Source organism: Mus caroli, chromosome 4 (assembly GCF_900094665.2).
Source record: "Mus caroli chromosome 4, CAROLI_EIJ_v1.1, whole genome shotgun sequence".
Taxonomy (NCBI): Eukaryota; Metazoa; Chordata; class Mammalia; order Rodentia; family Muridae; genus Mus; species Mus caroli.
Genome location: NC_034573.1, coordinates 100,873,663 through 100,882,826, shown reverse-complemented (window position 1 = coordinate 100,882,826; position 9,164 = coordinate 100,873,663). Strand labels below are relative to the sequence as shown.

General features: G+C 43.2%; 1 protein-coding gene and 1 pseudogene across 3 annotated transcripts in view; one reads left to right on the top strand and one right to left on the bottom strand.

Annotated features, from left to right (window-relative positions):
- Positions 1-3,298: 3,298 nt before the first annotated feature.
- On the bottom strand, positions 3,299-6,088 carry LOC110292905 (annotated as a pseudogene). Its single transcript, XR_002377759.2, has one exon. The product of XR_002377759.2 is annotated as a collagen alpha-1(I) chain-like (transcript).
- Zfyve9 (zinc finger FYVE-type containing 9) overlaps positions 5,742-9,164 on the top strand; it is a 143,926-nt gene continuing 140,503 nt past the window's right edge. For both annotated transcript variants that reach the window (XM_029476023.1, XM_021160572.2), the window contains exon 1: positions 5,742-6,088. The gene's annotated coding sequence lies outside the window, so the exon portion shown is untranslated. The remainder of the gene's footprint in view (positions 6,089-9,164) is intronic.

Genomic DNA, 9,164 nt, shown 5'->3' with positions numbered 1-9,164 from the left:
CATAACTCCTGTGCCTAAGGCTCAGGGAACAGCACAGAAGAAAGGCAGATGGACTGTAAGAGGCAGAGGACCAGGAAAGTTGGGAGTCTGTACCCCTGAGAAATGACAGGCAAGCTTCACCTCAACAGTATGGCTGCCTAAACAAAACCTAAAGAAACACAGCACCAACAGATCTAGGAACAGTGACAGGGGAAATCCTCCAGGGCCCCTCCCCCACAAAGAACAACAAGCAACCAAAGAATTCTAAGAGTAGGAGAAACAGCCTATTTCCCAGAGATAGGTCCCCTAATAGATCACTCAAAACCAATGGTCAGTCCTGAAATATACACACAAGTAACACTAATGGACTGAGCAGGTTATATTTATATATTTACATATATTTATGTGTATGTTACAATAACAAAAAGAGGTTATGATTTTAGGCAGTGTGTGGAAGGGGATGGAGAGAGAAAAAGGAAGGGGGAAGTTGATGTAATTATAATTTTAAAAATAGGGTGCTGGATAGAAGGCTCAGGGTTTAAAAGCACGGACTGCTCTTCCAGAGGTCCTGAGTTCAATTCCCAGCAACCACTTGGTGGCTCACAATCATCTGTAATGGGATCCGATGCCCTCTTCTGGTGTGTCTCAAGACAGTGACAGTGTACTCACATATATAAAATAAATAAATCTTTAAAAAAAATTTTTTTAATTAAAAAAACTAAAATAATTACAATGATATAGATATATACATATATATGTGTACTTACATATATATATATATATATATATATACACACATATCTATCTCTTATTGAGACAGAAAAAATAGAGAATAAGAAAAAGCATTCTAAAGGAAGTGTGGCTAGATATGGCTGAAACATGGGATTTGGAAGTACTATTTTTTGCAATCTTTAAATCTGAAATTATTCCAAATTATAAAGTAAAAATTTCCCACAAGCACTTAACATTTTATTTATTCCTTTCTAAATATATGTATACTGGAACTGGAGCGATGGCTCAGGAGTTAAGAGTCTGTATTGGTCTTGCAGAGGACTGAATCTGGTTCCTAGCATGCATGCCATTGGCTCACAGCCACTTAACTCAACCTTCAAGAGATCTGAGACCTCTGGCCCCTGAAGGCAACTATAATCCCAAGTATAGACTGGCACACAGGCACACACATAGACACATTTATTAAGAATAACAAAAATGGCCGGGCGTGGTGGAGCACGCCTTTAATCCCAGCACTTGGGAGGCAGAGGCAGGTGGATTTCTGAGTTCGAGGCCAGCCTGGTCTACAGAGTGAGTTCCAGGACAGCCAGGGCTACACAGAGAAACCCTGTCTCGAAAAAAAACAAAAATGAATCTTTAAGTATACTTTATATGTATAAAATAATTGAATCATACATTCTTTTTTACTTTATACTTTTATTAATTTGGTATTAAATCATGAGCAGTTTTCAATGTCATTTAAAATAATTTAAAAACAATTAATGGGGGCTGAAGAGATGGCTCAATGGTTTGGAGTGCTTACTGCTCTTGCCGAGGATCAGGGTTCAGTTCCCAGCACTTACATGATGTGGTTCACAGCCACCTGTAACTCTGGGTTCGGGTGTCTGATGCCTTCTGGCCTTCTTGGGTACCTGTATGCATGTGATGTACATAAACTCACACAGGCACACACACATATATTACAAAAAAGATTAATAGATGAACAATATTTTTGTGGAGGTAATATAATTTATTTATTTTAGGTTATCCTCATATTTTTTATGTTAATAACCAAAACATAATGAACATTTTTATATATCTTTTATATAGTTACTTCTTTATGTTCAATACCTATGCTGAAATTGATTTCTTAAAAAAAAAGATTTATTTTATTTATGAGTACACTGTAGCTGTCTTCAGACACATCAGATGAAGGCTTTGGTTACCATTACAGATGGTTGTGAGCCACCATGTGGTTGCTGGGAATTGAACTCAGGACTTCTGGAAGAGCAATCAGTGCTCTTAATCACTGAGTCATCTCTCCAGCCCCTGCTTTGTTTGTTTTCTTGTTTGTTTTTAATGATTGTATTTGTGTGTGTGTGGTAGGTGCATCATGTATAGAGGTCAGAACATATACAGATCAGGGGACAACTCGAAGTTCTTCCTTTCTACCACGTGGGTCCCAGAACATCAGGCTTAGAGCTAAGTCCCTTTACCCACTGAGCCATCTTGTAGGCTGCTTTATTCTTTTTTAGGGATTAGGATGACCTAACAAGCCCCCAGATGCCCCCAGGTTCCTTTTTCAGCTTGGGATGGATGCTTAACTAACTTTGGGCCTGCTTTGGGGCTTATCTGCCTTACAAGACTCTGGATTTGGGGTTTGACTCTGGGCAGCTTTTGTTGAGGGAAGAAGGCTGTGAGAGACCACAACTGTAAGCAGCAGGGTAGGTTCAGTTCTGGGCTACAACTCTCAAAGGGAATTCTTATTTTAGGTCCTGAAAATTGAAAGCAAGCCTTAAAAAGTCACTGAGCAGGTAAGATGTAAGCTATCTAGTTCAGCTTGAGAGTAGCCACGCTGAGACCAGTTCTAGGGATACAGAGATGATTAAAACACTGCACCTGGCCCACAGGCTCACGGTCTGATAAGGGGGGCATACAGGGAAATATGTATTGACCTTGTACTGATGAAGAATTATAAGTTAGGAAAGTACAGGGTTAAAAAGAAAACAGATGAGATTTTATGTTTCTCTTTCAACAAAATTTATACAGTATATATTCTTGTACACAAATATAAAATTTATTTATTTTACTCTCTTTCCCCTTTCCCTTCTGTAAACTTAAAATTTATTCAAATATCCTAGATCAAAAGGTTTGTACCTTTGTGTGCAGGGAGGTGTGTGAAAGGAGAAGGATAATTTAACAAAACAAGAAGTAGAATTTGTTAGGTTTTGTGACCAACTGTCCAGTAGTGAGTGCTAACAATTAAATATGATACCCAGAATCTGGATTAGGCACCTGTTGGATGATGATGTCACTGAATCTCTCTCCCTCCCCCATTTAAAATTCTGAGATGAGACTATTGGTATGTTGCCTACATTGGTATGCTTCCAACTCCTGGACAATAGGATCCCTTTGCCTCAGCCTTCAAAGTAAACAAATATACAAGTGGATGAAGAGAAGCACTCCTGGCTTCACCCAAAGTTTAAAGAGCAAAGAAAATTCTACTAAAGATGATCCTAAACTTCCATGAAAACATTCTTACAATATTGATTTTCTAAAGGATGTCAATTTTATAGATATGGAAGTGGGGAATTCTGGGGGGGGGGGAAGCTATACTTTAAAGTCATCGGAGAGTGGTGGAAATCAATGCAAACAGAAAGTGGCAGAATCAAGACAACTGACAGCAAGTTGAAGTGGCTTGAAACAGAAAGAGATCTTAGGCAGAAGAAAGGAGGCAGGTGAGAGATAGGTCAGGAGCTGAGAGTTAGATGAGGAAGCAGGAGGGGAAACAGTTGTGGATGAAATGGGAGCGGACAATAGGAGACCTACTGTGGGTGCATGCATGCCTCCTGGGTAGTTGGTTCTCTCCTTCTATCATGGGGTTCCAGAGAAAAAACTCAGATCACTAGGCTTGGCCCTTTACCCACTGAGCCATCTGGCCAGCATATGACAGAACGATTTTAAGCAGGTTACTATCAAGCAGTCTCCCTCAGCAAGAGTTTGAATAGAAGGGAAGAAAGTGTGAGGCAAGAAGAAACTGGTCCTGGGAACAAATGAATCATCTTCATGCTGTAGCTACACCCTAGACGTCCTGATTATTCACAAACAAATGTAGGTTTTCTGCAGTGGCAGTGAGCTTGGGTTGGAAAGGACAGTGCCAATGTCATGTCAGGGAGCCAAACTGATTGAAATTAAAGGGCCCATGCTAAAGCACAAATGGTATCAATAGCAACTCACTCTAACAGTGTTCTCTTGTTACTCTAGAAAAGACTGCTATCAGACAGGAGACCCTAGGTTATAGGGTCTCCTTGCAGCTTTTCTCTAGGTTGGATGCCCTTTGGTGGTGGTACTGAAGTACTGAATTCTTAGAGATGTTGTGAGAATGAATCACCATTTCCTCCCGAGCTGGTTTCTGTCGTTACAAAAAAAGGGGATAGTGGTGTGTGTGTGTGTGTGTGTGTGTGTGTGACTCAGAGATCTGTGGCAAAGGCAGACTTGGGACTGTACAGGAACAGCTTTCATTGATGAGAAAAGAACTGCTAGGTTATATTTTTCTCTGGGTGGCTGCTCAATTATTACTTGAACAGTTCCCGGACTCCTTATGTAATTTCCCCATGTCTTGTTACTATTATCCCATAATCTAAGGTAAGGCAAGATTGCTTATAATATTTTCATGCAGGAAAAATGTGCTGGTTCTATTTTGATATCTGCTGTGCTGTAGAATGTCAAAGGATCCAGTGTACTAGGTTCTCCTCTTCAGAGGAGGATGTTACATAAATGCACGAGTGAAATTCAGGGAAATTTCACCTAGACCAGGATGATGAGAATGACCTTTTGATAGGAACACACACACACACACACACACACACACACACACACACACACGGGGTGGGGGAGTGTGGTGGGATAAACACACACAGATGGGTACAATCTCCAGATTAAGAATGAGTAAGTGTTAGGGTGTTCTGGAATTAACAAAAATTGGAACTGTAGGCCCAACCTTCACAACCAGCTAGGCAGGCAGGAGAAAACAGAGGTTCAAAAATATTACATAACTTGCCAGGGTCATAAAACTCTACAGGATGTAACTGGAACCAGGGGCATCAGGATCTGCCTGACACCAAAGTCCTTGCTTGTTCCAGTATAGCACCCAGAAAACAAAACCAACCAACCAACCAAACAAACAAACACAGTATTTGGGAATTTGAGGGTCCAGGGGATTAAAAAAAATTTTTTTTTCCCTATTTCCCTTCTGACAGTCTTTAGTTTTTAGTTGTGACGTTATGTTAGCGTTCTAGAGGCTGGGCAAGATCAAACAGGAGGCATTTGTAAACAAAATGACTGCATAGCCTTTAATATAACCACAACAATTTCCTTCTTTCAGAGTTTTTATCTAGGATTTGATAAGGGGTGGGTGACACAGAGGTGGTAGAGGTGGTGGCCGGGGTTAAGTTAGGTAAAAGGATGAGTCTTTTCTTACCTTTAAGTTGTTTATCAGTTTCAGGACAACCCGTTGGTTTTTCTCTTCTCTTTGTCAGCGTTTTTTAAATTTTGTTTTGTTTTGTTTGTTTGCTTTTTTGTTTTCTCCCCCCTGTTTTGTAGGTAAGGATAGGGGTTAAAGGGATTCTATAGCACATTTCTGTAGTGAATCTGCACAGTAGCTCCAAAAAAGTTGAGGTCAAAGAGGATTCCTTTATCTGCTTTGGGAAGGGATTGTGCATGTGCTTAGGAAAAGAAAAAAGGGATTTGTTCTGGGTCACTCTCCTTTCATACTGACGCACTGAGGGAATTAAAAGGGACCCCCTGTCTCCACAAGAAATGAACCGAGATTCCCTCACATTCCCGCTCTCGGAGACGAGTGACGAAAGCATTCACATACCTTCTGGAGGGAAGAAAAAGGTGCTGGGGTCTGACGGGGGTGGGGTGTGGGGGGAGCCGACAGCTTCCGGCTCCCGGGAAGCCGCGTCAGGGGCGGGCCACGGCCGCGGGCGGCGCAGGGCGCACGGGGCCCCGCCACCCCCAGGCCGCGCTGCCTCGCGTTCCCTGCCGCTCGTGCCCGGTGCGGCCGCCGCAGTCCCGGCGCCGTAGCGGGACGTGGGGTCCAGGGGGCGCTGTGGCCCAGCGGCGCGGGCGGCTGAAGCGGCCACCGCGGCGGCGCCCGAGGCTTCGCCGAGCCCGTCCGCCTGCATCGCCTCGGTCGTCCCGCCGTAAGCTGCGCCCCCGGCCGCGCTCGGCCGCGCTTCCCCGGACCCGCGTGGCTGAGGCGGCTGGAGGGGCGCTGGGCCTCAGTCCCGGCCGCTGAGACCGCAGCCCCCTCAGGAGTGCGAGGCTTCGCGGCGGAGCCCCGCTGAGGACGAGGCTCTCGGCTGAGTGACGACCCCCGGGCCATGGAGAAGCGGTGAGTGTGGCGCGCCGCGGTCCGGGGCTCCTCTGCTTGCGCCGCCCAGGGGTCCTGGCGCCAGCTATCGGGCCGGGCGGACGGAGCGTCCTGCCAGTGCGGCCGCCGCGGGCACCCCGGAGCTCTGGGGCCTCGGCCCTTTCTCCGTGGGTCCCCGGGCGACTGAAGGCGTGCGGGGGGCGACTAGGCCCCGAGTCGCCGGGAAGCCCTTAGCCGGGCCTGGGTTCCGGCGCGGCCGGGTACGTGAAGATCGGGCTGGCGGCCGCACCGGTGCCCTTCGCGTTTGTCCCGGGTGGGGCCGAGCGTGCCTTCCTTCCCAGGGCCCTGCGTGCACATCCCGGAGGGAGGCAGAGGACGCTTGTTTGCAAACAGCTTTGGCTTGCCTGCGCCGCATACTGAGTCCTGCGGAGCCACCCCCTGGGTGGGGAGTGGTGAGTATGGAGGTGCAGAGAGTGCGGGGCTCTCGGAGCCCCTGATACTCCAGGAGTAGCATTCACGCCTCCCTTGCTGGAGACACAGCCTTTTGCGTCCTTTTTTGAGGTGAAATTTCATCACCTGCCGCTAGCTCATCCTTTCCTCCTTATGTTACATCTTGTCTCTGAGCGAGGTCTGCCTTGGAGAAAGCCCCATCCCATCTTTGCTATGCTAAGTTTCCTAGCTACTCACAGTTAAAAAAGAAAAAAAAAAATTCTTTTAGGAAGATGTCTTTTCCACCTTTAGAGAGACAGGAAATGTTTTAAATGCCCCAGTTCTTGGTACAAAAATGTTTCACTCAAATAGAGAACGGATGGCAAGAAGATTTTAAATCGTACTAATTACCCTAATTGCAAGGACATGCCGAAAATGGGATATAAACTCAGTTGTACAAGAAAAATGATTTGTTTTGTTCTGGTAATGATGTAAAAAAAAGTTAGTGATTGTAGTTTGACACTACACGTCAGATATTGGGGGGTGCTTCTTGTATATGATAAATGTGATTACAGGTTATTCTCATTTTTCTACTCTATAGGACTTATATGTACATCTAGAACGTCAATGCATGAAAATATGTATATATAGTAGAAAATTTGGATATGCAGAGAGGTACTATATTGGCTTTCAATATGTACTTAATAACTGGAGAGAGATTACTAGTAATGTCATATGTTTTGATGGTCATTCAAAGTTTACAGTGAGAGTGTACTGATTTATAAAATTATTATTATATTTTGGAATTAAATTAAGAATGTCTGACTGGTTCACTTTACAGCCAGACATTTGTTTAAAATTTATAAAATATGTTACTAATTATCAGAGTTAGAGCCATCAGTTAATATGCATAGTTACCTGTAAGACTCCTGACTTAACCTTCCTACAGAGCGTGGGAATCTCCTGAGGTCTAAGGGGGTCATCATGTTGATGAATTTTGAGGACCCGTTGTGTTAGTGTTGTAGCCTTGCCTTTGTCAGATCTTGTGGAAGCATTTTTAACTGTAAAACATTGGCTTGATTAGTATGTTGGTTAACTTAGGTTTTAAAAGTGGAATTCTTTTCTCAGTGTGTCTCTAAAGACCAATGTTAGAATTGGGGGTACTGATTTAAATATTCTATTCTGGTCCCCTAAATCAGAATTGTAGGTATAACTGTAACTCAAAGATCTTGATTTTTTTAAATCAACTTTCTTGATTTTTTTTGGACATAACTGATAAAAGAGATTTGCTTAGGTGGACACAATTGTCCTCTCTCTAGCAAAACTATTACTGTTAAGTGGCTTACAGATGGTCTTCATAGCAACAGATAATGGTTTTGTAATGCAGATAGAAAAACAGCTGTTTCAGTCAACAAACATGGTGAGCCTGTGGTGGGAATGTTAAGGAAAACTATCTGGTTATTCATCTTGGTAATGAATAAACGTCAATATTGTCTGTAAAATGCTGTTAGGTATTTAGAAGGCTTTTAGAAGACAGCATATAAAAAGTATTGTATAAATTTTTAAAATATGATTTTAGGTGATAATAATATCAGGTTCTGTCTTAGGTGTTCTGGGAAATACAAAAATGACCAAGGTTTCTGCTAGCAATTAGCTAATTGTGGAAGCAGGACAAGTTTAATTAACTGTTACATGGCTGGGTCAGAAAAGTGTTGTAACTGAGTGAAATGAGGTAGATCTCTGCTTAGGGCTTCTGTGTCTCATCCAGGATCTTGCCCTTCAAGTGCATGCATCCCTAAGGGATGGGAGGTCACTCTGGAAGAGGACTTGCTTAGAATGTGTAAGCCCCCCAGTTTAATTCTCAGAATTGAGAAAAAAATCATATGGAATGTTCCTTTATTTTCCAATCCCTGATTCAATGTTTTCTTTAAAGAAAGAGTAGCGTGTGTCGCCTGGGAAGTACTAGTTTATATTACCTCCTTAGTGAAGAGAGAACAAGTGAACACGTGGGACGAGCTCACTCCTTCCTCTGTTGCTAAGCTGCCACTTTTATCCCGTTCACTGGCGTTTATTTGGCTCCTCTATGTGCTGACCACAGACTGGTGGTTGCAAAGTACAAAGCTTGATTAAAAGATAATTGCCTAGATTTTAGTTTAAGTTCTTTTGTTTCTAGGGGTGGTATATACGTGTTTTATGATTATTGATTGCATTGCATGCTGCGGTACAGAGTGTGGAGTCAGATGTGAGGAGCAATGAGATACTTAGGCTCTGAGTTTCTTATACTTTCTTGTAGTAATAGTAGCCCTTCCAGGGAAGTAGACCGTTTGTTTCTGTGGGGTGCAGGTGATCATAGACAGGAAAGAGAAATGGTCATGGCCATTTCTCCTTTTGGAGAAAAGAAAAATAAAAGCCAGATCTTTTGATAATTAGATCTTGGTGTGTACACTGTGTACTTATAGCTTGTCTTCTCGCTTTCCTTTTTTTTTTTTTTTTTAAGATTTATTCATTTTATATATATGAGTACACCATTGTTCTCTTAAGACACACCAGAAGAGGGCACCAGACCCCATTACAGATGGTTGTTAGCCACCATATGGTTGCTGGGAATTGAATTCAGGACCTCTATCCTGCGCCCCTTTTCTTTCTTTCTTTCTTTCTTTCTTTCTTT